The 27,498-nt window shown below is 39.8% G+C and overlaps 1 protein-coding gene and 1 long non-coding RNA gene across 4 annotated transcripts in view; one reads left to right on the top strand and one right to left on the bottom strand.

Moving 5' to 3' along the window:
• Positions 1–27,498, top strand: part of Rasgef1b (RasGEF domain family member 1B) — a 537,873-nt gene that overhangs the window by 455,631 nt on the left and 54,744 nt on the right. The gene's annotated exons all lie outside the window — the stretch shown is intronic.
• On the bottom strand, positions 8,807–16,589 carry LOC150055535 (uncharacterized). 2 transcript variants are annotated; one of them, XR_016537441.1, is made up of 3 exons: positions 16,442–16,589; positions 14,518–14,580; positions 8,807–8,914 (listed from the first exon to the last, which is right to left on the bottom strand). It is a non-coding gene; the product is annotated as an uncharacterized LOC150055535 (long non-coding RNA). The 2 variants fall into 2 exon arrangements; XR_016537442.1 differs by lacking the exon at positions 8,807–8,914 and adding an exon at positions 12,548–12,626.

Raw genomic sequence — 27,498 nt, forward strand, 5'->3', positions numbered from 1 at the left:
ATCCCTACATCTTCACTGAGTATCAGCATGAGCATTATTGTTTAATTCTGAGAAATGGTCAACAGGTCTTATGCATGTTTTTGAAAGTATTGTTTCTTTTAAAAAAAATAAGTATAAAGTTGAGAGAAAATTGATGAGCTCAAACTTGTCTCTGTGGTGGTGTGATCGAGCCATTTGTGTCCAGATTTATAGTCTTCCCAGAAAGTCTTAGAGGTCAATAAAGCTCAGCTCAATGGCATTATCCTGAAGCTGCTGACCCAGTGAGGCCATAGAAAGATGATGATTAGTTGAACTACTCTTGGAGTCTATTCAATTTATGATTTATCAGATGCAATCTCATCTTTGTGATGCGTGCAAGGATCTGGAAGGTGATTCATGTTTCTAATACAAACAAGGCCAATATTTGCAGTTACGGTCCTCTTTTCAAGGGCTCTTGGTTGGTCTGTTTGTCATCATGAGTGGATCCATTTGCTGGTGGTTAGATTACAGCAAAAAGGCATGGAATGCCCTCAGTCACACAAATCATGTATGTACAGAAGAAAGGAGTTGGACAATTGCAATTAAATTAGGACATAATAGCATTTGTGTAGTGTCTATCTTTTTGAGGGGGAGAAGAGTGGTACTGGTGTTGAACTTGGCCTGCACTTGCTAGAAAGGTATTCTACTGCTTGAACCACATATCCAGCCTTTTTGGCTCCACTTTTTTTTTTGCCAGTCCTGGGCTCGAGCTCAGGGTCTGAGCGCTGTCCTTGGACTTTCTCAAGGCTAGAGCCTCAGCATGTGAGCCTCAGCTTTTTTTTTTTTTTTCTGTGTATATGATACTGAAGAATCGAACCCGGGTCTTCGTGCATGCTAGGCAAGCACTCTACCAATAGGCCAAACTCCTGGCCCCATGGCTCCACTTATTTTTGAGGTAGGGTCTTACTTTTTATTAGGGCCAATCCTAGACAGGGATCCTCCCATTTATGTTTCCCACCATAGCTGGGATGATAAGTGCATGCTACCAGTTTTTAATACTGCTGTTAAGTTTTTGTTCAGGCTGTTTTGGAACAGTGAGCCTCCTAATCTCATTCTCCTGCTGGGAAAAAAGGCATGAGCTATCAAACCTGGCAAGAGCTTTGATTTTTTTCCTATAATATGTGAATCAGGACTTTGTTTTCACTAGGTAGGCAACCTATCACAAGCTGTGCTTCTAGCCCTTGCAACTCTTTTTTGTGAATCTCTTATTTACTACACTTGAATGACAGTAGAATCCAGAAACACAGAAGATTAATAAAGCAAGCTGCAAAGGAGTTCACATTCCAGTGGAGGAGATAGACTTGAACAACAAAATAATAGCTGTGTTCATTTATTCCACTTGAGTTCTTTCCACCATTCTGGAGGATTTGCATATATTCGTTCATATATTCGTTCATTTAGTTTCACAAAAACATTGTGAGAGAAGTTTTCCTGTTCTCCTTTTCCAGGTGACTGAAGCAAGGACCAGAACAATTTTACACTTACCCAAAACCAGGAGTACACGATGGGGCTAGAATTCGAAACCTTGTGTTCATTGCCTAAGACTCTAACTCTTAAAAAGGAGGAACAACAAAGAGACTAAGAACCTCTTAGGAGGTGTTAGTATAGTCAACATTGTATTTAGCTTTTATGTTTTCCCAATTCCCATATTTCCTTTCATCTTCCCATGCAATGGGTTTTGAACATGGCTATACAATTTTCAGTGTGTAATTCCAGACAGTTTATAAGCCTTGGATGTTAAACAATGACAGAGAGGAATTGCTTTCCTAGCATTAGAGATCTGGGTTTTAAGGTATTTTTTAATAATTGCTATGCCTGGCACTAGTGGTTCATGCCTGTAGTCCTAGCTAATCAGGAGGTTATGATCTGAAAGATCCACCAAAGTAGAAAAGCTTTGAGACCATCTCCTAACAATCAGCAAAATCCCAGGCTGGCAGCATGGCTCAAACAGTAGAACATCAGCTATGAATAAGAAAGCTGAGTTATCCTGAATTCAAGGATCAGTATGGACACACACACACACACACACACACACACACACACACACAATTAGAGAAGTAGTTGGCACACATCACACACACACACACACAATTAGAGAAGTAGTTGGCACACATGAAGTATATGTTACAATAATAAGCATCTTTGAAAATCATCATGAAACACAACTTGCATGTTGCAATAACCACACATCCAGGTAATCAAAGCAGTATTTAAAACCCTGCATCCTCTTGTTACCTATACCCTACAAGTTAAAGTTAAAATGATATATCTTGACTGTAAACACACATCTAACTTTTAAAATTTCCAAAAATATTGATGAACCCAGAGCAGTTTTTTTTTAAAATTACAGTATATGAATCATTGGGAATTGAAGAAGAGGATCATCAGAACAGTATACATTTGTTTCAACTTGCATGGTGGTATAAGCAAGAGCATGCTGCCCTTCCTGACTGACATATATCTTGCCTACTAATGATACATCTGGAACTAGTGAGTAAAATAAGGAAAGGGGTAAGGGAAATGAGCCTCAGGCTGTTAGACTGTAGCTACTGACTTTCTGTCAGAAGTTAATTCTCATATATGAAACCTCAACTGATCTAAGCAAATTTTTCAGCTTTCCAGATAATGAGTTTATAAACAAAGCCCTCCTGTTGTTGTGTGATTTCCTTTCTGCTTCAGTTGTTCTTTCAAAGAAAATGCTGAACTGCCAAGGAAGCAATTTTCAGAAACGCATTGGTGGCTAAATCACAGTTGTATGTTGAGACCGCCTGTAGGTGGATTTCACTGGCATTACCTAAACCTCAATAACATCCCAATATTTACAGGAAGAAAAACCAACGCCTGGAGAGGAAAGAACCAAAATCACATAGCTGTAGAGTCATAGAAAAGACTTAAATGTTCTTTTATGATTACCAAATTCAATAAGGCCTGTTGACACTGATTGGATAGGAAATTCTTCAATATAAGACAAATTTGTTTAAAAAGAAAAAAAAAACTACATTCCAAGATAGGCTTAAAAAGTGCCATTGGGGGGCTGGGAGTTTGGCCTAGTGATAGAGTGCTTGCCTAGCATGCACGAAGACCCGGGTTCGATTCCTTGGTGCCACATACTTAGAAAAAGCTGTAAGTGGTGCTGAGGCTCAAGTGGTAGAGCTCTAGCCTTGAGAAAAATCCAAGGACAGTGCTCAGGCCCTGAGCTTAAGACCAAGACTGGCAAAAAAAAAAAGTGCCATTGGATATAAGGACTTGACTTAGATGATCTCATTTGGTTCTTACAGTAATGCTATGTGGTAGTGATTATAATTTATTTTACAGATTAGAAAACCAAGGCACAGAAAGAAAGGGGCCAGGAGTTTGGCCTAGTGGTAGAGTCCTTGCCTAGTATGCACGAAGATCTGAGTTTGATTCCTCAATACTACATACATAGAAAAAGCCAGAAGTCAGAAGTGGCACTGTGGCTCAAGTGGTAAGAGCACTAGCCTTGAGCTGCAGAGCTCAGGGACAGCACCCAGGCCCAGAGTTCAAGCCCCACAACCAACAAAAAGAAAATCAAACAAAAAACAAAAGAAAAAGCTGGAAGTGGTGCTGTAGCTCAAGTAGTAGAGCTCTAGCCTTGAGAAAGCTCAAGGACCAGGTCCTGAGTTCAAGCCCCAAGACTGGAAAATAAATAAATAATGGAAAAATAATCACTGATGGGGGGGGAGGGTAATGGGGACCAAGACATGTGAAAGGGTATCAATGTATGTGAATTAATGCACCTTCTATCTGGCAAATATCATGTAATCCTTTTATTAATTAAAATAAAAATATCAAAAAAATTATATCTCTCTAAAAAAATAATCACTGGTAAAATGGAATAAAATAAAAAACACAAGCCTAAGTGGAAAAAACATAAAGGAAGATGAAGTAATCAATCTACAATTTACTGCTCAGAGGTGGCTAGCCCACTCTGGAATGACAACACAGCCAGTGCATCCCAAAGCTGTGCATTTGGTTACTTCCTCAAGTAAAATCTTCAATAGCTGACAGGCAAGACGTAAATTGGACAAAGGTATCTTTGGGGGAGTAAGGGAGGAATGAAGGCATAGAACAATGAAAATAGGATTTCTTTTAAAAACCTGCTTCGTCTTTTGATTGTGTCCTTTCCCAGATCCAGTCTCTAAAGTTCTCTGCTCTGTTCTTATGCTTTTTGGCTTCTAGTAGAGTTTGGGCAAATGGGAGGCAATGACCAGGAAGGCAGGAAGAGGAGAAGGAGGATGAGGATGGAAAATGGCACATTTCTTCCTTATCCTTTTCCTACCTCAGCCCTTATCCAGCAGTGATTGCATCTTCTGTTCCTACCCCTTAAACCTTAGAGCAGCTATCAGTCTTCACATGGACAATGTCTGGGTGCACCAAGATGCTCTCCTGAACACTATTCCACCTCTTTCAATCATCCTTCCATTCAAGTCTCACCTCTTGAATTATCTAGGGGAAATTCTGTCTTCTGCTGATACCTGACTATAGACACATTGCATTTCTAATCTTATTCCTCTCTCCAAAACTCCACCCATTCCTTTATTTCATTGAACAGATTTCACCAAGCCAGGCATTCTTCCAAGAGCTGGTGATGAAGAACACCGTGATGGTAACAGAGTCCAAGTGTTTGCTTTCCAAAGTCTAAACTATCTTATGCCTCCATTTCTGTATCTCTGTTTATCCCTTCTCCCCATGCAGCTCTTGCCAGCTGGAATTCTTTTAGCTCAGTGCAGATATTTCTTCTTCAAAGTTCCAACATGTATACTCTTTCAAACACAACAGAGGGTTCGTATTTTACTAGAAATGAAGATTCTAAAATGAGCTGAGAGTATTTGCCACTCACCCAAGCATTTCAAGTCTTATTTCCAAGAATCCTTTCTTCTATAAAAGGCACAAGCGCAGATAGGAAATTTCTGGAGATGTTTGGATCAGGCTATTTGTTCCTTTAGGTTGGCTGACTTACAAATGAAGAAGTGGTATTTGTGTCCTAGGGTAATTAATGAAATGGTAAAGAATTTCTCTCTTGCCATTTCCAGGTAATGTCAAGACACTTGGGCTCCTCTGCCTAAGGGAGGGTTGTGTTGAGGAAATCATCAGGTTTCCTCAGAAAACTTGACTTTTTATTTCATGCTTATGGGAGAAGTATGCTGATAGGAAGGGAGAGATGAAGGTAAATGGAGGCAAATCACAGAGTGACACTGATGAACTATGAGGAAGAGGCAGAGGTTTCTACATAATATTCCAGCACATGACAGCAGCTGGATGAGTCCCTAAATCCCTGATGAGGCTCTGCGAAAGTGCAGACTGAAGAGAAGCCAGATTCCTGAATTCCTGGGCTCTGTGTGTCAGCAAAGACTGTGTTCTTTGCCCAGGCACAGAGTCTCTACCTACAAGGAACATGCTAAACTATGAAAACACCTACCTTCTCAAGTTTCATTTTCCGATGAGCTTAGTTTCCAACATGGTTTGATTTCTGAGCAGCTGGATAAACTTTCTAGTTACTTTTTTCCCAGCATCAAGGTCATTTCATTGATGTCAACTGAAATCAATCTTCAGTGCGAATATAAATTATTAACTTATATTGACATGTCTAAGCTGTTTTGGAGACAAGTGAAATTCCAGCTCCCTGGGTAAGTAGAATATTCTTTCTGAAATGGCCTTTCATTTTCTGTCTGCTTGTTCATGACAGCAAAGGAGATTAATATCAGGGAGGCTCAAGCCTGTAATTCTAGCTACTTAGAAGGCTGAGATCTGAGGATCAAAGTTTGAAGTCATCCCAGGCAGAAAAGCCCATAACAATTTTATTGAAAATAACCAGCACAAAGCCCAAAACGGAGGTGTAGCTCAAATGATAAGAGTGCCTGCTTAAACAGAAAAGCTGAGAAGCTGAGAGAGAGATAGAGAGAGAAAGAGACAGAGAGACAGAGACAGAAGAGAGAGAGGGAGTGAGGGGAGTGGGAGGAGAGAGAGAGAGAGAGAGAGAGAGAGAGAGAGAGAGAGAGAGAGAGAGAGAGAGAGAGAGAGAGAGAGAGAGAGAGAGAGAGAGGGAGGGAGAGAGGGGGCAGGGAAATGTCTAATGAAACTCATTCAGCATGCATCCTACAATATTCATTCTTAGGCTCTTTTCTAGATGGTTGTAGATCCTTGATGTAGTATATATATATATGATGATTTTGTCTCAAGGCTCTAAACTTGACTAGAAGTTGTCCTAGCTATCAAACCTTAGGTTTATTTCTGTTTTGTTTTCTAAAGAACACAGGCCATTGATTATTTAGGAGTGAGGTTGACATCAGAATAAACTAAATACAAAAAGGGAACATCTCCATAAGTTAAATGGATAGCAGTACACATGGAAATACTCAGCCCATCCAGGAAGTTCTCAAAGGTATCATAGCAATACTATCTGCCAATAAAATGTCTCATACTTTCTTGGCATCTCAGTCCTGCAAACATCCTGGCAAAGTGGCGGTTCTAAAGATGCTATGAAAGAAAGAGGCAGTTACTTGCTATATAGAAATGAGAAGATGTGATCAGTACAACTCCAGAAGCACAAATGTAGATGAGTGCTTCCAAAGTACAAGACAAGGCACAGGGTTTAATTCTTTGGGGGTTTTTTTGTTTTGTTTTGTTTTTGTCAGTCATGGGGCTTAAACTCAGGGCCTGGATGCTGTCCCTGAGCTCTTTTGCTCAAGGCTAACACTCTAGCACTTTGAGCCACAGCTCTGCTTCCAAATGCTGGGTTTACAAGGGCTAACCTCTCAGAGCTGTTTAGGAACTAGTCACCTGACATGTCTATAAGTAGTGGTTGGCCAGTAAATGTTATTTTGCTTCCTTCTTCTTTTCTTTCCTCTGAATTCAATTTTGTATTTACAAAAGTATAATTTAGGATTGGCAAAAGAAGGCAGAGAAAAGACATCAATAATTAATAATAGGCTCAGGAGTATACAGAGAAGATAAGGTTAGAAATGGGAGCATGGATTCCCCATATATATTTGCAGTCTTGATTTTCTGTCTGTATTTGTTTGATTTTTGTCCTTTTATAAGATAATTATCACTGTATAGCACAGGCTAAGCTCTAATTTATAATCTTTGGATTTCCACCTTCCTAGTTCTGGGATTACAGACATGTACTACCAGATCCAGTTTGTACTTGTTTTGGTTTTGAAACATATAGATGTGTTAGCCACCAAAAAAATTAAGCAAGCTCGTTTGGTGGATCATACTTATAATCAAGCAGTTTGTAGGCTGAGAAAGAAGGATCACAAGTTTGAGGCTACCCTGGCCTCAAGCATAAAGTTTTACATAGTAAGATCATATCATAAACAAAAAAATTACATGAAATATCAGAAATGAGTCTGAATTTGATACCTCCTGATAGACACATCTATGGTATCACTCTTCCTCATACTTATTTTATTTCCAATTTTTCCTCTCTACTGTAGGTTTAATCTATTCTTTGATTTGGAAATACAATAATCCCTACTGTGTTGCTATAGTTAACACCTGTAAATATTAATGAGCCTTCCGACTGTTTTATACCTGACACCAGACATTCAGCAGCATTAATGGTAAAAACGCATGTAGTTTTCACTTAATCAAATACTGAATATTAATTAAGACTTCATTAAGTCAAATAATAAAGCAGAAATTATTTTTTTTTCAAAATTTAGCAACATTTTATTGGCTGTCACTGTAGCAAGAAACAAACCCAGGCTCTTTTGGAAAACAAGATATACTTCTGTGTCCTGAATCCTGCATTCCTCTTGTTTTCCTTCCTCCTGATTCTTGTCGCTTCTACCTCCACCATCACTGAACCATTAGTGGGTCTTTGCATTGTCATGGAGCTCTGACTTTAATGCCTCTCACTTAGCACATGCTTACTAAATGCTTCATAAATTGTGTAGCGACTAGTACACTTTCTGGTATTGATTTACATTTCCCAGCATGATCTCCTCTCAGAGAAACATTGGACAGGTTAAAATGTTTAATATGCACATACTTCATCCTGTTACATAACAGTGTATGACTTGGTTCATTATTAAATTGATTCATCCTCATGAGGTAGGTTCTTCCGAGTTTATTTAATATAACATGATCCAGCTATAGTAATCAAGTCTGAGGCTTAAGGCATATACATTAGAAGCACTCAGGAAGCACAAATTTTAACTCACATATATTATTTGAGTCAGAAAAGTTTATTTGTTCTGGGGTGCATTGCAGACTATACTAATCTTTCCAGACTTCTATTTTCTCTCTTTCTGACGATGTCATTGACTAGATTCCATTAGGACATTATTCAAGACATTTTTTTCAATTGGCCCTAGTACACTATTATTAAGTCTTTTGAAAATATAGACTCTGTTCATATCTACCTTTGTTATTAAACCATTAATAAGACCATTAAACAAGTCCTGGCTTCTACAGTAGCTTGTTTAGCTTATGCTAGTTAAAATTCTAAAAAAAAAAAAAAACTATATAATGCCCATCTTTTGCTCATAATTAGTCTTAGCACCTGCTATTTATATGAAAACATCGAAGAACTTGTCTATATATGCCAAAATTGCTTCACAATTGTAATTTATTCTTACCTCTTATCTCCTCAAAAACAAGAAATGTTCTTCTGAGACATACATTTAGTTTTCCAGTTCTTTCTCATTTCTTGGAATATCCATCACAGAGCTGGCTATATTGATTGAGTAGGTGTTGAGGATATTGTCTTACTCCACTTGTGCTACTAAGATAAAATACCATAGACCGAGTAATAGAGAACAAGGATTTATTTCTCACAGTTCATGGAGAAGTCCAAGGCCAAGGTGCTGGCAGGTGGGTCCTGTGGTGAAAGCTGCTCTCCGTGCTAGGGGAAGAACACCAAGTCCTCCTGGTGGAAAGCAGAAGGCAAAAAGCCATGAACTGGAGCATGTATGAGGGAGGAGCCAGGATGGCCTAATCAACCTTGTAAATGGGCCACATTGCCCACCCGTGAATTTTGTAAAGGCCACATTCAAACCATGGCAGTTATCAAACAAATCTCTAGAAAGAACTTGAGTTGAAAGGAAGATAATGATTACCTGATATTCCCTTTGATGGAAATTTGCTCTTTTTTTTTTTTTTTTTTTTGCCAATCCTGGGCTTGAACTCAGGGCCTGAGCACGGTCCTTGGATTTTCTCAAGGCTAGAGCTCTACCACTTGAGCCCCAGCACCACTTCTGGCTTTCTTCTATGTATGTGGTACCAAGAAATCGAACCTGGGTCTTTGTGCATGCTAGCCAAGCACTCTACCACTAGGCCAAACTCCCGGCCAGAAATTCGCTCTTTTTATCCAAACTAATACAATTTGCTGCTCTGTATTTATTACTAGGATGTAATTATAAAAGTTTAGTGATTCTCCCCACATCCCTCTATCAGCATATAGAAATGGACAGTGGAAACAGATCTGCTTGATAACATTGACATCATAGTACTTTTTCTTTTTTTTTGTTGGTTGTGGGACTTGAACTCTCGGCCTGGGCACTGTCCCTGAGCTCTTCAGCTCAAGGCTACCCCTACTCTATCCCTGGAGCCAAAGCCCCATTTCCCATTCTCTAGTGGTTAATTGGAGATAAGAGTCTCACATTCTTTAGTGGCCAGGCTGGCTCTGAACCTCAATCCTCAGATCTCAGCCTCCTGAGTAAGTAGGCTTACAGGCCTCAGCCACTGCACCCACTTTCTCTCTCTCTCACTCTCTCTCTAGCTTTCCTTTTACTCACTGTTTTAGACCACTAACCATCCTTGAGACTGAGGAGCAGAGCCAGTGGCTCACATCTAATGTCTAGCTGCTCGTGAAGTTGAGATTTAAGAGAACTCTTCAAGATCAGGCCAGGCAGGGAATGCAGGGGGCTTTTTTCTACAATCTACTGCAAAAAGCTGGATGTGCACTTGTGCCTTAAGTTGGTAGAATGCTAACCTTGAGCACAAAAGCACCTAAGCAATGCTTAGGCCAGAGTTTAAGCCCTCAGACAGAAAAGAAGAGAAAAAAAAAGATTGAAAAGCACAGAATGTTCATTTTTTTTTAGAAAGTCCAGAGCTAGACAAACTCTAGATTCCCAGACTTCTCAGAGGGGTAAGCAAGAATATCAAAATACATATTCTACTTTCTGAAACCAAAGTTTTTCAAAGGTTCAGAATTGTCTTCCTTTATTCACCTTAAAAGGCAAACAAAGAAAACAGTGCAAGTTTAATTTCTCATATGTTCCAAAAGAAAAATCTAGGCTCAGTATGCCAAAAAGGCAAAATTGTAAAAAAGTAATTTCTTAATCTGTTTGCTATTATTATAACAAAATACCCAGAGTGTGTAATTTAGCTAGGAAAAAAAGTTTATTGAACAGACATTTCTGGAGTCTAGCAAGTAACTAGAGCGAAGTCTGTCATTTGGTGGTAGACTTCATCAGGTGAAGAGCTTTTGTATGCTCTGTCTAAGCTTCTCACAAAACCACTAGTGCTATCATTTGATCTCCCCCATTCCCAAGCCTTATCCCATAACAATTATTGCTAGAAAGTCTCAGCTACATCACCTCTAAATACCAGTAACAGGGAGTGAGCAAGCATTTACTCCGTTTCTGGTGAAAGCCTCAACTCATGGCAGAAAGCAGGGCAAGTGGTTGCAAGTGAAGGAGACTCAATGAAAAGGGCAAATGGCCTTGCTTTGTAATAAGCTCTCACAAGAAGGAATCCACTCCTACTGAACAACAGTTCTAATCCTTACTGGCTTATCTACCTCTTAAAGCCACCTTAAAGCCTTTTCCAATGTTGTCACAATGGCAGTCATATTTCTTTTTTTTCATATATTTTTATTGTAATTAATAGAAGGGTTACATTATATTCACCAGATAGAAGGTGCATTACTTCACAAACATTGATACCCTTTCTCGTGTCTTGGTCTCCTTTTCCTTCCCCCCACCCACACCCCTCATCTTGTTTCCCCCCCCTTCCCTATCCAATTTCAAATAACCAAATATGCATTTATCTAATATATCAGATAACAAAGTGAAATACTGTAACAATATGAGATATCCAAGTGACAGCAAAAGAGATGAGAGATAACATAGTACATTAAGGAAAACAATCACTCATTATATGGCTTTTGTTTTTATATTCTAGAGGTCCTTTCATTTAGCATCATACTGTATGGCCTTATGTATCTAGGTTTTGCTCTATTGCAAATCTCTGCTAGGAGAGCCCAAGGTTTCTACTGATTATGACAAATGAGGGAAACCATTGAGCCTAAGTTCCTTTGAGTCTGGCTTACTTCACTTAATAGGATTTTTTCTAAGTCTTTCCATTTCCTAACAAATTGGGAGATGTCATTCTTTCTGACAGCAGCATAGAATTCCATTGTGTACAAATACCACATCTTGTTGATCCACTCATCAACTGAGGGACATCTGGGTTGGTTCCATATCTTTGCTATGGTAAATTGTGCTGCAATGAACATCACTGTGCTAATGGATTTAGTATGCCCTTGTTTCTGGATGGTTGGGTAAATGCCAAGTATTGAAATTGCTGGGTCAGAGGGGTTTAGTCTTTTGAGGAATTGGCAGTCATATTTCAACCTCAGTTTTCACGTAGACAAAGTATACTCAGATCATATTCAGATTTCTTAAATTCTTAAGGAAATTAAATAAATATAAATCCTTTGTTGTTAAGATCTGCTTTGTTTCCCCACCTGTGATCCTCAACCACTTCATCTCCTCTTCCTCTCTCTGTTGCCCAACCTACTCTGGAAATAGAATATTTGTGTGTTCTCTCTCTCTCTCTCTCTCTCTCTCTCTCTCTCTCTCTCTCTCTCTCTCTCTCTCTCTCCTTTCTCTGCTGATCATTTTCCTTCTCTTTGGATGCTCATTGAGTGGGAGACACTGGTGTTATGTAGTAATTAATTGTTCTGAGTGGAGAACAGATTACATCTCCAGAAGTATGGCAAATAAAAGGCAGGCATTGGCCTGTCCCACAGAAGGATGAATTTCCCTGAGAAATATTTTTGATATCTTTATATTCATCTACTCACATTATTTCTCTTACATATAGTATCTAGAAACAGAGGTGATAAGTCATATGCGTGTAAGTCATCTAGCTGACAGTTACCACTCTGAAGCTTGGTAGTAAGAGGAAGAGAAAGCCTGAGGGGGGTGATAAGGGCTTTCTGAAGACATGAATGTAGAAAACCATTTCCTTTTATTCTAACCCCAGGCTTGTTTTAATTTTAAGGTACTAATTTGAAATAGCTAATCAATTGCCTTAGGCATACACACACTTCCAGGATTTCAGAACACTTGTCCTTTCCCAATCAACTCCAAAGTGAAAATAATTTACATAGATAATATGCAGTTATTCCAAAAAGCTCAGCTCCTTCCTCCAGGATCGTTTGTGGAGATTATTCAGTAGAACTTTCTAATTCATACTAATGGCTGCAAGGCCCAGAGACGATTACAGCACTCCTACAATTGAACAAGAGAGCAAACACACACACACACACTTACCCATTTATTTGTACCAGTATTCCATTTTCAATGTTTATCATTCTCCACAGGGTACTAGTGGAGCTACCCAAGGATGCCCTAAAGAAAAGTAAGGTTTACATAGCTTGAGCTCTCATTGCTGCTTCGATACCAAATATTTACTGGGAAGCAAGATGGGTTTCTTCACTTAAAGAGAATTATTTGGTTTGGCTTAATGAAGCAAAAACTAACTGTTAGCTGTATCACTTAGCCCACTGCTGTGAGGTATCTATCTTTATTAAGAAAATCTAATGTATTCTTGGCAGGTCACAGCAACCTACACATTTGAGAGAACTGATAAGAAAGAATATGATCAATTCTAATTGAAATGGCAGAAGGAATTGAACCAGAATGCAATAATCTTCACTGAAATATTACCAACTATCTCTCTTGGAATTTGTGGTTTTTGTCTTTGATACAAATGACCAAGTAAATATTTCTGACCTTTCAAGGTAGTTGTCTTAATCACTCTTGGAAACACATGCTGAAAATTAATAAATATGTAGATAAATAAATCCCACTGGAGGTTTTATTTTCACCCTAGGATCCTCTTTCAGTGTAAAGCAACACCTCAAGAATAATTGAGTACCAGCCTCAGCATAGCAACTTACATAGAGTTCTGCCATTCAAATCAATGCCAATATTGACCCAGTCAAGGTTACAAAATACCATGGGAACATAATCCTAGAGAACATGATTGCAAAATGCTCAATTTACACTTTCATATTTTGCTTAATATTTTTATACTACTATTGGGGCTTGAACTCTGGGCATGATCACTGCCCCTTAGCTTTTCTCCTCAAGACAGGTGGTCGACCAGTGGAGTGACAGTTTCGCCTCTGGACTTCAGTAGTTCATTGGGGATAAGATTCTCAAAGACGTTTGTGTTTGGGTTGTTTGCACTGTGACCCTCCCATCTCAGCTTACCAAGTAGCTAGGATAGGTGTCATGATCACATGGCAGTTATAATACCCTTGACAGTGAAGAAAGAGAACTATAGAAATTGGAGACTCATCTAGTCATGCAAGTGAGGATGAAAAGTACAGGACCATCCCCAAAAGAATACTGAATTGCTATACTGTAGGTTTCCAAGGCTGCCAAGTTATAAAGTGGGTCAGACCTCAGATCCAGTACTTTCCCAGTGTTGTTTGGACAGTTATATATTGAGCAATTATTTGCGGGAGATATTTCTGCAGATTGCACAGACACCTTGGGAAAAGAGGTATTGATGATTCAGCTCCCTGTGAAAATTCTGAATAAACGTTTTTGTACTGTTAGGGGAACTGAGCATGCGTCCTAACAGTGCTCTATAGTTCTGGTTCAAGGTGCCTGTTATTATAGTCATATTTCTAGTGAAGTATCACCATGATAATGTGCCTAGTAACTATCAAATTGATATCACAGTACATTTCCCTCATAGCACTTGCACATGCACATGCAAGCGCGTGTGTGCGCGCACACACACACACACACACACACACACACACACACACACACAGTGTCTGGATTGTCAAATACGCTAAACACTCTTTAGGCTTTACAAATGGTCCACAAACACAGTTGCTAGTTTTAAAGTGATGTGAATGTGAAAGCTTGTCAGTCAGTAAAGGAAATTAACATTTACTGTGACTTTTGATAGTGAAATGCAATTCCTTTTCTTCCTCTGAGGTAAGCCCTGAAATGGAGTGGAACAAGTTAATTAAAAGACAGGCTTCTTAATACTTCTTAGCCCCTGATAGTTTCTAATTAGTGCTTCTCTGGAGCATTCTTTGTCATTGTGAAGATCTCCTGGAATCTATATAAAGATTCTTCAAAAGCCCCAAATAATTTCTTCCAAGTTCTTTCTGCCTTCTCTTTTAAGATCTGAAGATGACAATTTTTGTGAACTATTCATTAATGCTTTAACTCTCCTGAAAGTGTGGGTGTAGCCTCATATTTTGTAGGTACATACTCTGAAAGTAGCTTTATCCTCAGAGGTTAACTTCTCCATACCCTCATGAACTGATCCGCTCACCTACAAGAGATAAATGACAGCAAACTCAAACATAGATTTCAAAGATTATTTAGGGCCCATCATATCCTGGAAATAGAAATATGCAGGAAGAGACTTATTTATATGTTGACTTCTTTGCTATGTGTGGAATTACTTGAAGAATTCTTTTCAAGCTATTTTGCTATACAAGGAGTAAGAATGTAATTGTGGAATGCTCATATTACAGAGGTTACAAACCTACAGCCTACAGACCATTATCCAAATAGAAGATGTGCTTTTTTGTGTGCCTTATTTTTTTGACAACACATTTTTATATATATATTTTATTGTAATTAATAGAAGGGTTACATTATATTTGCCAGATAGGAGGTACATTAATTCATATACATTGAATCCTTTCTCATGTCTTGGTCCCCATTTCCCTCCCCCCCACTCCCACCCCTCATCTTGTTTTCCCCCCTTCCCTATCCAATTTCACATTTTTTATTATGATTAACAGAAGGGTTACATTATATTCACCAGATAGAAGGTGCATTACTTCACAAACATCGATACCCTTTCTCATGACATGGTCCCCATTTCCCTCCCCCCAACCCCGATCATCTTGATTTCCCCCTTCCCTATCCAATTTCAAATACAATTAAGCACATATTTTTGTGTGCCTTATTAATCACATTAGGGGCCATTTTATGAATAGAAATTTTTACCTAATAATAAAGGCTTAAGGATTGTTCAAAAGGAAAATCTTGACCAGTGCTAGTCGACATGATTCCCAGATAGTTATAGCATCTGTTCCCTTTAAATAAGGTTCAAGCCCATTGTTTGTTACCTCCATGTGGGTAGATGGTCCTCCTTCTATCAGGTATAAATTCTTTGTTTTGCCCCTTTAAAGGAGACACATCAACTCCAATTTGCTATAGTTCTTTTCCTTCCTCTGTCCCTCAAAAAAAAAACCCAAAAAACAAATCCTACTGTGGGCTTACCAAAGACAAGGGACTTTTTGATATTGAATCATTATTGGTCATAGCAAGGAGGAACCAATGGATAATGATCTTTTGAGTTTCTCATTAGATTCTGTCCCAAGGCCCCAGGGACATGGCCTTTGTTCACTAAGCACTAAGTACCTTGCATGTGCCCGGCACTTCCCTTACCTTGTCTCATGTGCTTATCATGACAACTCCTTGAGGAACGAATTTTACCAACAAGAAAAAGGGACTCGGAGAGACTGAATGCCTTGCCTGAGAATACTCAGTGCCCAGGTAGCAAACAAAATTGCATTTCTAGAACTGCCTTGCTTTATACCTAGACTCTTCCTTGACTTGTCTTCAGATGACTATCGGAATCCTTTTCCTTGTACCCTATCCTTGATAAGAATGAGTAATCAAGCAGAGAAATGAGAGATATGGGAAGTTTAAATTATTTTCTTCAACCATTGCATCATCTTTTCCTTCTTAGAACTGTGATAAAAATTATCTGTTGGAAGTTTTGGAATTACTCATGACAAGTCATAAAGCCTAATGTATGTGCGGCTCCTGTAGGCTACTGGCTGGTTGGCATCCACTGGGTTTTTACTCTTTTCTTGGATGTATTTTCTCTCCCCCTCCACTCCAACTGCTACACAGCTGTATGGAGCTCAATTTGTAATAAAAGCGGTTTAGTACAAACCACACATACATAATGGTCTTTGATTTCCCCCTAGGCTTTGAAAATCTCTCTTAATTATCTGCTTGTAGGGCTGGAATTTCTTTGCCAAGTCTATCTTCATTTACTGAATAGTCTCCAGAGTACCACTTTTAGAGGAATTTCTTCAGAAGTGGGAACTGGCTCCAAGCTCTCATGTTGAAGAAGGTCAATGTGGTAATAAAGTTGACTTAAAACTTACCCCAGTGAGGCATTCCCTTAAGAAAAAGGCAGTCTATACCTACTTTGTAAGAAAAGTTGTGAAAACGAAAGTTAGGAAGGCTAAAAAGAACAGTGTACAGGCTAGAACTAGGGAAATGACAATTAATTGAATGATTGCCTGGGTGGGGAGGGAGTCTTTCCTTCACTCCATGTGCTCCAAGGTCCTGTTTGTCTCAGAGCCTTACAGAACCGTCTCCATGCCTTCGTCTGTTCTGTCACTCATTCAAGGGTTCTCAGTACCTACATAAAGTGATATTTCACCAGCCTACCCATCCCCCCTTGCCTGCTTTATTCTTGCCCTTTCATAATTATCCCTGTACATTTTATCACATATTCTTATAGTTCTATTTTTATTCAATGGTTTGTTTTTCCATTTTTTGCTTCTTATCTTCATGTGACCTCTCTGAGGACAAGAACTTGGCCTGCCATACTTACTATTATATCCTTATACTCTCATTTATTAAATTGACATTATTAAATCACATTACATACCTAAGATCTGGAAACGAATACGATATGATTCTCACTTGTAGGACATTCATAGAATCTTTAGAGCAACTCACAGTTGAGGGAAAAAACTGTATTCATGATTCTAGTAAAAGCATAACGGATTAGCTATTGGACTGGATGGCTTGATAGATAATTTTCTACAGTTCCATGACTGGGTTCTGGGGTGCCAAACATTATTTTGGGTGCATCTGTAACATAATGAGATTAATGTCTGAGTCAGTAGAAGCGAACTGTTTTTTCGAATGCGTGTGGGTCTCATACTGTCAGTTGCAGGCCTGAGTAGAACAAAAGCTTGACCCTTTCCTGAATAAGGAAACTCATTTGCATTTCCACCTTGTGCTAAAATATTAGTCCTTTCTGTGTTCTGAAGCTTTAACTCGTCTTGGATCTTGAAAACTATACCCTGGTTGGTCCCAGACATGTACACAACAGATTTTGAGACATTTTAGCCTCCATGATTGTGTGAACTAATTCCTTTTTCACGCACACACATGTATGTATGTATGTATGTATGTATGTATGTATGTATGCATGTATGTGTATGTACATGTGCATGCTCCATTGGTTCTATTTCTTGACCTCTTGAACCCTGGTTAATGCAATAGGCCCGTCATTGTAAGAAAAATTTTCCTTGTTCCTCAGAGAAAAAGGTGCCAAAGGGTTGAGGTATATGCAGAAATTTACTGAGGGGAGATCTATGTAAAGTTGGAAGGTACAGTCCCTCCTACCTGCTGGGACACAGGTCTCAGATCTGTGAAAGAAAAGAGGAAAGAGGAGTCCCCATTAGGCAGGAATGGCCTGACTCGGGTACACCCACAGCCCTCAGCTATTAGCTTGTGATAGCTTGGACAAGTGTGGCGTCAGAATGAACAGAGTCAAGAGATCCAAGTGTAGAAGCTGGAACTCTCTGATAGATGGAATCCCCTACCAAGACTTTCCTGAGATGAGAAGGCAAAAGGGGCCTGGGAGGCTGTCTGTGCTTCTGGTATGCCCATGACGTCTGCAGAAGGCTTTGATAAGCTTTGATAATCATGGACAAATCATTTTTTTTTGCCAGTCCTGGGCTTGGGCTCCGGGCTTGAGCACTGTCCTTGGGCTTTCTCAAGGCTAGAGCTCTACCACTTGAGCCTCAGCACCACTCCCGGCTTTTTGCTATGTATGTGGGGTACCGAGGAATTGAACCCGGGTCTTCGTGCATGCTAGGCAAGCATTCTACCACTAGACCAAACTCCTGGCCCCATCATGGACAAATCATTTTAAAGAATCCTTAGGGACTTGTCTTAGAGCATACGTTCATAATTAGTTTATATATTTACCAAAACTAGTTTTGGAGCTGTCATCATTCATAAGTAAGCATGGCCAAGCTGGGGAAAATGGCAGTAGAGACTTAGAGAAAGGTTGTATAGAAAACCCATCACTTCTGTCAAGACCAGGAACAGGACTATAGCCACTTGCCAGCACATGCACAGCAGGAAGGCTGACTTCTAAATCCATTACTACTTCCATCTATGGCCCAGACATAGTATCCTGACTCTACTTGACAGACCCTGGTTGAGACGTCAAAGAGAAGATCCATACCATATACGTATTTCAACAGAGCTTGGAGAAAGACACTTCTTCTTTTTTTTTTTTTTTTGGCTTTCATTTCTATATCCTGGAGGTCCTTTCATTTATTTTTATTTTTTTTGATATTTTATTTTTTTTATTGTAATTAGTAAAAGGGTTACATGATATTTGCCAGATAGAAGGTGCATTAATTCACATACATTGATACCCTTTCACATGTCTTGGTACCCATTACCCTCCCCCCCACCCCCCCATCTTGGTTTTCCCCCCTTCCCTATCAAATTTCAAATAACCAAATAAATTCAATATATCAGATAACAAAGTGAGATACTGTAACAATATGAGATAACCAAGGGACAGCAAAGGAGATGAGACAACATAGTACATTAAGGACAACAATCATTCGTTATATGGCTTTTGTTTCAATATCCTGGAGGTCCTTTCAATTAGCTTCATATTAAATGGCCTTATGTATCAAGGTTTTGCTCTATTGCAAATCTCTGCTAGTAGTGCCCAAGGTTTCTACTGATTATGACGAATGAGGGAAACCATTGAGCCTAAGTTCCTTTGAGTCTGGCTTACTTCACTTAATATGATTTTTTCTAAGTCTTTCCATTTCCTAACAAATGGGGCGATGTCATTCTTTCTGACAGCAGCATAGAATTCCATTGAGAAAGACACTTCTTGATTAGAAAGAACATTCTCCATGGGTGGCCTGGAAAAGGTAGTTGACCACCTGTCTTGCCAGCAAATTGAAAAGTGCCTTGCTTTGTTAATAATTATAAATCGGGTTCGTCCTTTTACTTCTCCTTCAGAATCAAAATTTTTTTAGCAATTCAGATGATTTGTATAGGCCTAGCTTCCTCTATAAACATTTCCCTCTTATAATGTATTTCCTCTACTCAACAAATTAAGAGAATTGCCACTTAAAGCCTGCAAAAAAAAGAAAAAAAAACAACAACTGTCAATCTACATTGATGGAATCTTAGTGATGAAAATATTAGTTAATGCTAGACAGGAATTTGGAGATTCTTTACCATTATATGGCGAGAATTGAAACAGAGGAGTGATTGCCCCAGGTCACCAGGCTGGCAAATGGCAGAAACAGCTGGAACTCAGCCAAGGCCTTTGGGTCTCAAGCATGAGTTCTGCCCCATTCTGTGGCCTTGCTTTCTTCTCAGAGAGCACCTGGCTTTTTATGTTAAGTCCTTTAAGTTAAAGACCTACTTGCTAGCCAAAGATCTTTTGTGCCCCCTGTAAAGCATCACTTTCCCTTTCTAGGAAGCCACTTTTTTCTCTGGCCCACACTTTTATGCCCTTAATATTAGAGGGGAAAAAATAAAAAAAAATCTTAGTGCTGTGCTGTAAGAGCCTATAAAAATGCCATTACCTCAGGCAACTGACAATAGCTAACAGCTAGCATGAGCCTTTCATAGAAAGAGAAGGAGAGAATTGGAATGTCCCAAACCTCACAACGGGAGGAGCTTAGATTCTCTCACTGTCATGGAAGATTCCTGCAATTTCTTATCTGGAGACCTAGAAATTTCTTTGAGCTGAGAGGAGCCTTCATAATTATCTATGAGGAAACACCCCACAGAAAGAAGGAGGCCTGTGATGATGGTCACAGGACAGAGTGAGAGCTGGAACCCACACTTCCCATTCTTGGTCAGATGATCTCATGACAGAATGTTTCAAAGAGGGCAAAGAGGAGGCTTTTCATGGAAGACAAATGAAGAAGTCATGTCCAAAGTAACCTGTTCTAGACACTGACCTAGGGCTGTACATGGATGGATTTAAGTACTTCTTGCTGGGCTATTAATCAGCTTCCAGTAGTATATATCACAGGAACATCCCTTTAATCTCAGAGATCATGATTCAAGGCCACCCCAGGTATGAAAGTCCATGAGATTATTTACAATAAGAGCTATAGTTCAAGTAGTAGAGTGTTAGCCTTGATTGAAAAAATTCAAGGACAGTGCCCAGGTCCCAAGCTTAAGCCCCAGGGCTGGCACAAAGGAAATAGACTGTTTCAGATATGTCATTCTTGTGACTGAGAGGACACTGTAGCCCTGAAAGGTTCTGCTCTATTTTGCCATATCATTTACCCCCAAAAGCCACTGGCTGGAGCAAGCTACATGGGCAATTCCAATGCCAATGAAAAAAGTATATAGCAAGTTATATGTCAACAGCTAGGGATAGAGAAAAAATATTTGAAAGATATAGCTATTTACCACAGCAAAAATGATCATTTCTGATTATTAGCTCATTTGATCTCGAACATAAGTTTGTGAAATAAGTAAAAATGTCACCAGACATCTAAAAGTTTACATGAAAAATATGAGTTAGGGATGGCATCTGAACTGTACCACAGACCCATCTTCACCCTGAGGCCTTGCCTGTCTCAGAATTAGCTGCCTTAGTCTGCCAACCCTCACATAATCACAGTTTCCTCCCCCCACCCCCTCAACCACCTGGGACACTCAGCCTTATGCCTAATGGCAAGATGTCAGCCATCTGTTATTGTTACCTGTATTGACAGACCATTTATTTATTCAAAAATAGATCTTGAGCATCTGTGGGAATAACATGATACCAAGTGGCAGGTAGAGAGAGGGGACAAAGACATCAGAAATGCTTTTTGGGTATGTTCTCTCTCACATGCCAAGTGAAGACATGCATATACCCCCCAAATTGGCAGACACAATGGTGAATCACAAACACACATGAGTCTATAGTTTAGCTGTTATGGAAATTCCTCTGCAGTAAAAAGGTTTTCTGATTAGGGAGCTCTAGGAAAGGATGGAGAGGGTGATTTAGTTTGGTCTTCAAAGGATAGGTTGAACATGAAGATCAGCCAATGAAGGGAAAAAGGACTGTGCGAAGAGAGGGCCTCGCAGAAGGCTTGGTACTCTTTTTGTCCCAGGACTCGAGAAGGAAGGACCTGGGTGATGAGTACATAGACAAAATAAAGAAGTCCTTTACAGTCTGTTTTAAGTTTGGGTTCTCATATTGGATCACACTGCCCATAATGACAAGGAAAGAATATGTTAAAAAAATCTTGTAATTATCTTTGAATAAGATAAGTAAGTACACTGTTATTCATTGACATTCATAGACACTGACTAACAAACATCTTCTAAAATATCATACATTTCAGGGGCTGGGAGTGTGGCCTAGTTGTACAGTGCTTGCCTAGCATGCATGAAGACCCAGGTTTGATTCCTCGGTACCACATACACAGAAAAAAGCAGGAAGTGGTGCTGTGGCTCAAGTGGTAGAGCACTAGCCTTGAGAAAACCCAAGGACAGTGCCCAGGCCCTGAGTTCAAGCCCCGGCCCTGGCAAAAAATAAAATAAAATATCACACATTTCAGAGCTGGAGATGTAGCTCAGTGGTTTGGCTAGTGTGTGTTGAGGAGCCTGGATTCAATTACTCGAATAGCAAAAATAATGAATAAACATACAACCATAAAATAAAATACACAAAATTTGAGAATTTTGTTTTGACTTTCCATATCATACACACACACACACACACCCACACACACACACACAGATTTTATCTGAGTTTTTCCTCAGAGAATTACAGTGGAAAAAGTATAATAATTTTAGCTGAAAAGGTTATTTCATTCATTCAGCAAACATCTAATGAGCACTTACTATATGTACAAGGCATAATTCTAGTTGTTGTTGATTCAGCAGTGGATCTGAAAACACACGTATGAATCAAGGAGAAAACATTCTTCAGCAGTGGTAGAACTGGAAAGCTGCACTGAGTATTCACAGAGAAAAAAGAGCTGATTTGTCAGGCTAGATGGTGTCATTTCTTTTAAGCAGATAATAGGGGATTCATTGAAGGTTTTGTTCAGAGTCTTGATGAGAATGAGCCTTGTGGGTTAATAATCAGGTAACACGGTGGGAGGCAGAGCAATTAGGAAAGGATGTGGATCTAAGAAGAAACTTCCAAGCCAGTCCTTGAAGTGCATGCCTATAATCCAGTATCAGGAATAGAAGACAGGAGGATAGCATGTCTCAGGCTGAACAAGTGTGATTCAAGGCCAGTTGGACACATAGCCAGACATGTCTCCAAAACAACAAACAAACAAACTACACAAGTTGCTCACTCTTGCAATCCTAGCAGAACCTGAGATCTGGAACACTGCAGTTCAAGGCCACTTTGGAAAGAAGGTCCACCAGACTCCACCTCCAAAATTACCATCAAAATGCAAGGCTGGAGGCATGCACAAGTGGTAGAGTGAGAGCTTAGCAAGTGTGAGGCCCTGAATTCAAACCCTAGTCCACCACACCTCTTTCAATAAAAAAAAAAAAATAGAGTGAGAGAAATATGGCATGGAACAAAAGGAGAGAAATTCCTGACAGTACAAATGAGAGATAAAGCAAGAAGAGATAAATCCCCTTGTTTGATAAAGACAGGACAGCAGCTCAAAAGTTCAGTCCAGAGTGGTCTTTAGAATCTGGTGACCTTGGCATAAAAGTCTGGCCTGGCATTTAGCAGCTTGAGACTTAACCTCTCTGAGTTCTCACATCTTCAAAAGTGTGACAACAGCCCCTAACTGTAGGATGGATGAGAGGTAAGTATAATGCACAGAAGATGGGTAAGGCTCTGTGATTATTAAGATGCCATGGCCGATGAACTGACTTGAGTCAGAAATAATGCAAGACATCCAAAAAATAGTGTTCCATCACAGATGTACACAAAAGATGACCTCTTCTATCAAGTAATAGCAACTGTACCTTATTGCAGGATATCCAAACAGATGTTGAGAGATAAGTGGAAAGAAGCCTTACATGAACCTTGATATGGTTTAATAGTGCATTTACTTTTTGAGCATTTTCATATTCACCATTCAGTAAACCATTGCTAGTCTTCACAATAAGCCTATGAGGAAGATGTGGCTAGATACTATTTTATAACAGAAGACCATGAGACTTAGTTAACCAAACAGCCCAGCCTGAGCAGGTAGCACTTGAATTCAAGTATACTTGACCCTAATCATTCACTGTTGGAGTGATAAATGCAAAAATGGGCACTTAATAAGGTTAACTATGACACTCTTTGCCACCACCTCCAGGCACCTCTCACGTCTACGTTGCTGGGTGCCCTCCACCCCCGCTGTTCATGGAATACATTTCATCTGAAAGGACCACCATGCCCCTATGATCAGTCTCTTTTTGTGGGTGAGAGCACAGTTTGCTGTTTGCTTCAGAAGCAGATCTAGCAGCTTAATCATAGTCACAAGTCAGCTCTTTTGACTCTTGGAAAGGCAAGTCAATTAATTCATCGTCCAGCTTTTCTATGTCCTATCACTGGTAATTTTGGCCAAGCTTCTTGGAGCTGAGACTTAATGGGAATGAATGAAGCACAACAACCCAGGAGTCAAGACCCTGGTTCAATTTGCACTTAACTATTTTTTGATTTGGGGAAAGTCCCATGTTATTTTTGAGCTAGTTTCATTTCCTCATTAACCAATGGGACACAATTATCCCTGGTTCAGACCAAATAGCAAGAATTGAAGAAATCCCAGAGAGTATGTGGAAGGGAAGGTCGGGCATGGGAGGGAGAGGGGGGTGGTTTACTGCTTTTTGTAACACTGTGGAATCCTCACTGTGCTAGATGGAGGAATGAGGAAAATCTGGACCTTTAGCCCTCAGATGTATAAGGAGTCAGGAGCCAGAGCTCTGCCCCTCTATTTATTTATTTAGTTATTTAGTTAGTTAGTTAGTTAGTTATTTTTTATACTTATTTATTGTGCTGGTCTGGGGCTTAAACTTAATACTTATGAACTATATCTTAGCTTATTCACTCAAGGCTGGTGCTGTATCGCTTGCGCCATAGCTTCATTTCTGACTTTTTGGTGATTAGTTGGAGAGAAGAATCTCACTTTCCCTGCCCAGGTTGGCTTTGAATTGTGACTTATGTCTCAGCTTCCTGCGTAGCTAGGATTGCAGGCATGAGCTGCCAGGGCCCAGCTCCACACTAATAATTTGATGTTACTTTTAACATCACCTATGTGGTTCCAAGATTTCTGATCCCAAACCAGCCCTTCTTAGAGTAAAATGAAGCCCTCCCAGACTCAGTGATCTAATATCATGGGTGTGAATAGCTCTGCCATTTGTTGGTGAACAGATTGTAGCAACAAAGATTGCCCTGATTCTATCCCTACTGTGGGTCTGAGACACTGACTTTCAAAACCATAATCTATGGCATAAAGATGGCATTTCCCAGCTATCTGGAGATAATCTAATATTTTCAGGGGAAATATCATGGTGCAAGTTGTTCAATGTGTAAATTAGGAGAAGCCAGACTTTGCTTCTTATCAAAAGCAATACTCAACTCTCTGAGCCACTATTATTATTATTATTATTATACTATTATTATGATTACGCCTTACTCCCCTTGCCTCCAAAGACATTTTTCTTGTTTTTCTTTTCTTTCCCATTTAATACACAATCTGGCCAGTCCAAGAAGACACCAAAATGCCAGAGAAATCAAGCAAATAATCAGCATTTACTATGGGCTGTGCTCCATTTTCCAGCCAGAAGGATGTAGAAGTTGAATGGGTGGGGTTTTTCTGTATGTGGCTTTGTACAGCAGGTCTGTCAAGCTTTACTATTCCAGCCCCTACACCCGCACCAGACTGTTAATGTCTTAATGCTTATTCAAGTGTCAGTGAATGCTGGCAGATGTCAGAGAGAATGAGAGGCTGTCAATAAGGAAATTACTTACATTCACCGGGTGACTGCAGCAGTCTGTCAGGTTGTGTTTGAGAGACGTCAAGCTGAAAAGAAGGAAGCAAAGAAGAAAAGAGGGTGACAGCAAACAGCACTGGGGGAGGGGGTCTTTGGGGGAAAAATTGTTTAGGGATATATTTTTTTTTATTTCTAGAACTAAGCTCCTGGTATAGCAGTCTCAGTTCAAGAAATAAACAGGAGGGTGTTTCCAATCTCTGATGACCTTACACTTACACTAAAAGCAGACTGGCAGGGATTTGGGGGGTGCGTGTGTGTGTGTGTGTGTGTGTGTGTGTGTACTGGGCAAATCATTCCAGTTCTTTACTGAGCAGGCAGCAGGAGTCAGTTCTCTAGTTCTCTAGAAACATAATTTTGGTTTGTTGTATTTCTTATTAAACAACTATTTACTAAATACCTCCTATGTATTAGGCTTGAAAATTAACTCTGTATCTGAATGTGTATAGGAAATGTAATTTGAAACACATTAAAAAATTCTATGGGGGCGGAGAGTTTGGCCTAGTGGTAGAGTCTTGTCTAGCACTCACAAAGACAAGCATTCGGTTCCTCAGTACCACATACATAGAAAAAAGCCGGAAGTGGTGCTGAGGATCAGGTGGTAGAGCTCCAGCCTTGAGAAAGTTCAAGGACAGTGCTCAGGCCCTGAGCTCAAGCCCAGGACTGGCAAAAAAATAAAATCTATGAAAGAAAAGCCATCTTCTTTTGCTGTGCAATTCTGGGACAAGGATTTGAAAGAAGGAAAATGTCATTATGAAAGTTTTCTTGGTTGCTTTCTTGGTTGCTTAGTGCAAACACTTGGACCATGAGCACTTGAGGAAGGGAGTAAAGAGCAACTTTGCCTTTTGCCTACCTTACTTTTAGATTTGTTATAGTGGCATTGTTTCTTGCTTCCTTATTCCTGGAAGACTTTATTCTGGTCTCCCTTCCCTTCCGTTCCCTTCCCTCCCCTTCCCTTCCCTCCCCTCCCCTCCCCTCCCCTCCTCTCCCCTTCCTTCCCTTCTTTCCTTCCCTTCCCAACTTTTTGTCATTAGTCAAAAGCCAATTTCAGTGTTCGATTCCCAAGGCAAACAAAACAATGCACTTTATATTATATTCTTAAGTGTTTGCACACTTCAGAATTAGCCCAGAAGCCTGGGAGGGGACGGGGCTCCCATGTTTATCTCTGGTGATGAGAAAACCACTGCATTAAGTGGTAACATGGCAGTCCCATTTATGGTTAGGAGCAATTCTTAGCACTGTCTACACTTAATGTCCCTCATTTCCTATTGTAACATGGCTCACTTTCATATTTTAGAAAATTTCTCCCAGAAGGAATAAAAGAGAGGAAGCTGGGCACATTTGTTAGTGAGTTTTAGATTCACCAAGGAAAAACAAATGCTTTAACTGACGGGAACTAAGGACTAAAGGCGCCCAAGAGGGCAACAATGAGAGACAGGGCAGTTTTTCACTGAATTCCTGAGTCAACTAAACTTCTGAAAGATGCTGCTGGAATGACCCGTTACTGTGGAGACAAAACTGCCTGGGTAATATTGGGGTTAGAAGCTGAAGTCCAGACTTAGTTTAGATAATGATAAATTCCCTAGGGCACCCATTCTCTGGGGCCCTTTCTGCTCTCACAGCCCAGCCATCTCCCCATAAAGGGATGTGAAGTTTTGGTATTGAATAAACACATGCGCCACACACACACACACACACACACACGCACACGCATACACCTGCTGGCCTGGATATGTACTTAGGATTCCAGGACTCAGATCAGCAGATCAGCTTAACACCAGTCGTGGATGAGGCAGCAGGGCTTTTGAAGTGGCCTCTGAACCTTTGATGTGTTGTCCCTAAGGAGGCATAAGCACATTTCTGCCAGAAAAATGCAGCAGGATTTAGCACATCTTGGGGATTCTTTCTGAGACACCTCACATTTCAGGGAAAAGTAAGTTTCTGTGAAGACTTAACTCACCAGGTCTTACTACTTTTTATTCCTAAACTGAAGCAGAGAATTTTGAGGTTGAAATTCTGTCATCCGCACATTAGTTTTGAAATATCTTTTTTCTCTTCCACTACCACTGCCCTTAAGCACCCAAACACAATGAATCTAACCCTTTCTCCAGTATTCAACAATAATAAGCTTTATAAAAGAAAGTCAACATAATCCAACCAATCTAGGATTTAAATTGAAATATATAAAACACAA

This window comes from Megascapheus bottae, chromosome 13, assembly GCF_031878675.1.
Source record: "Megascapheus bottae isolate mThoBot1 chromosome 13, mThoBot2.hap1, whole genome shotgun sequence".
NCBI classification, from domain to species: Eukaryota; Metazoa; Chordata; class Mammalia; order Rodentia; family Geomyidae; genus Megascapheus; species Megascapheus bottae.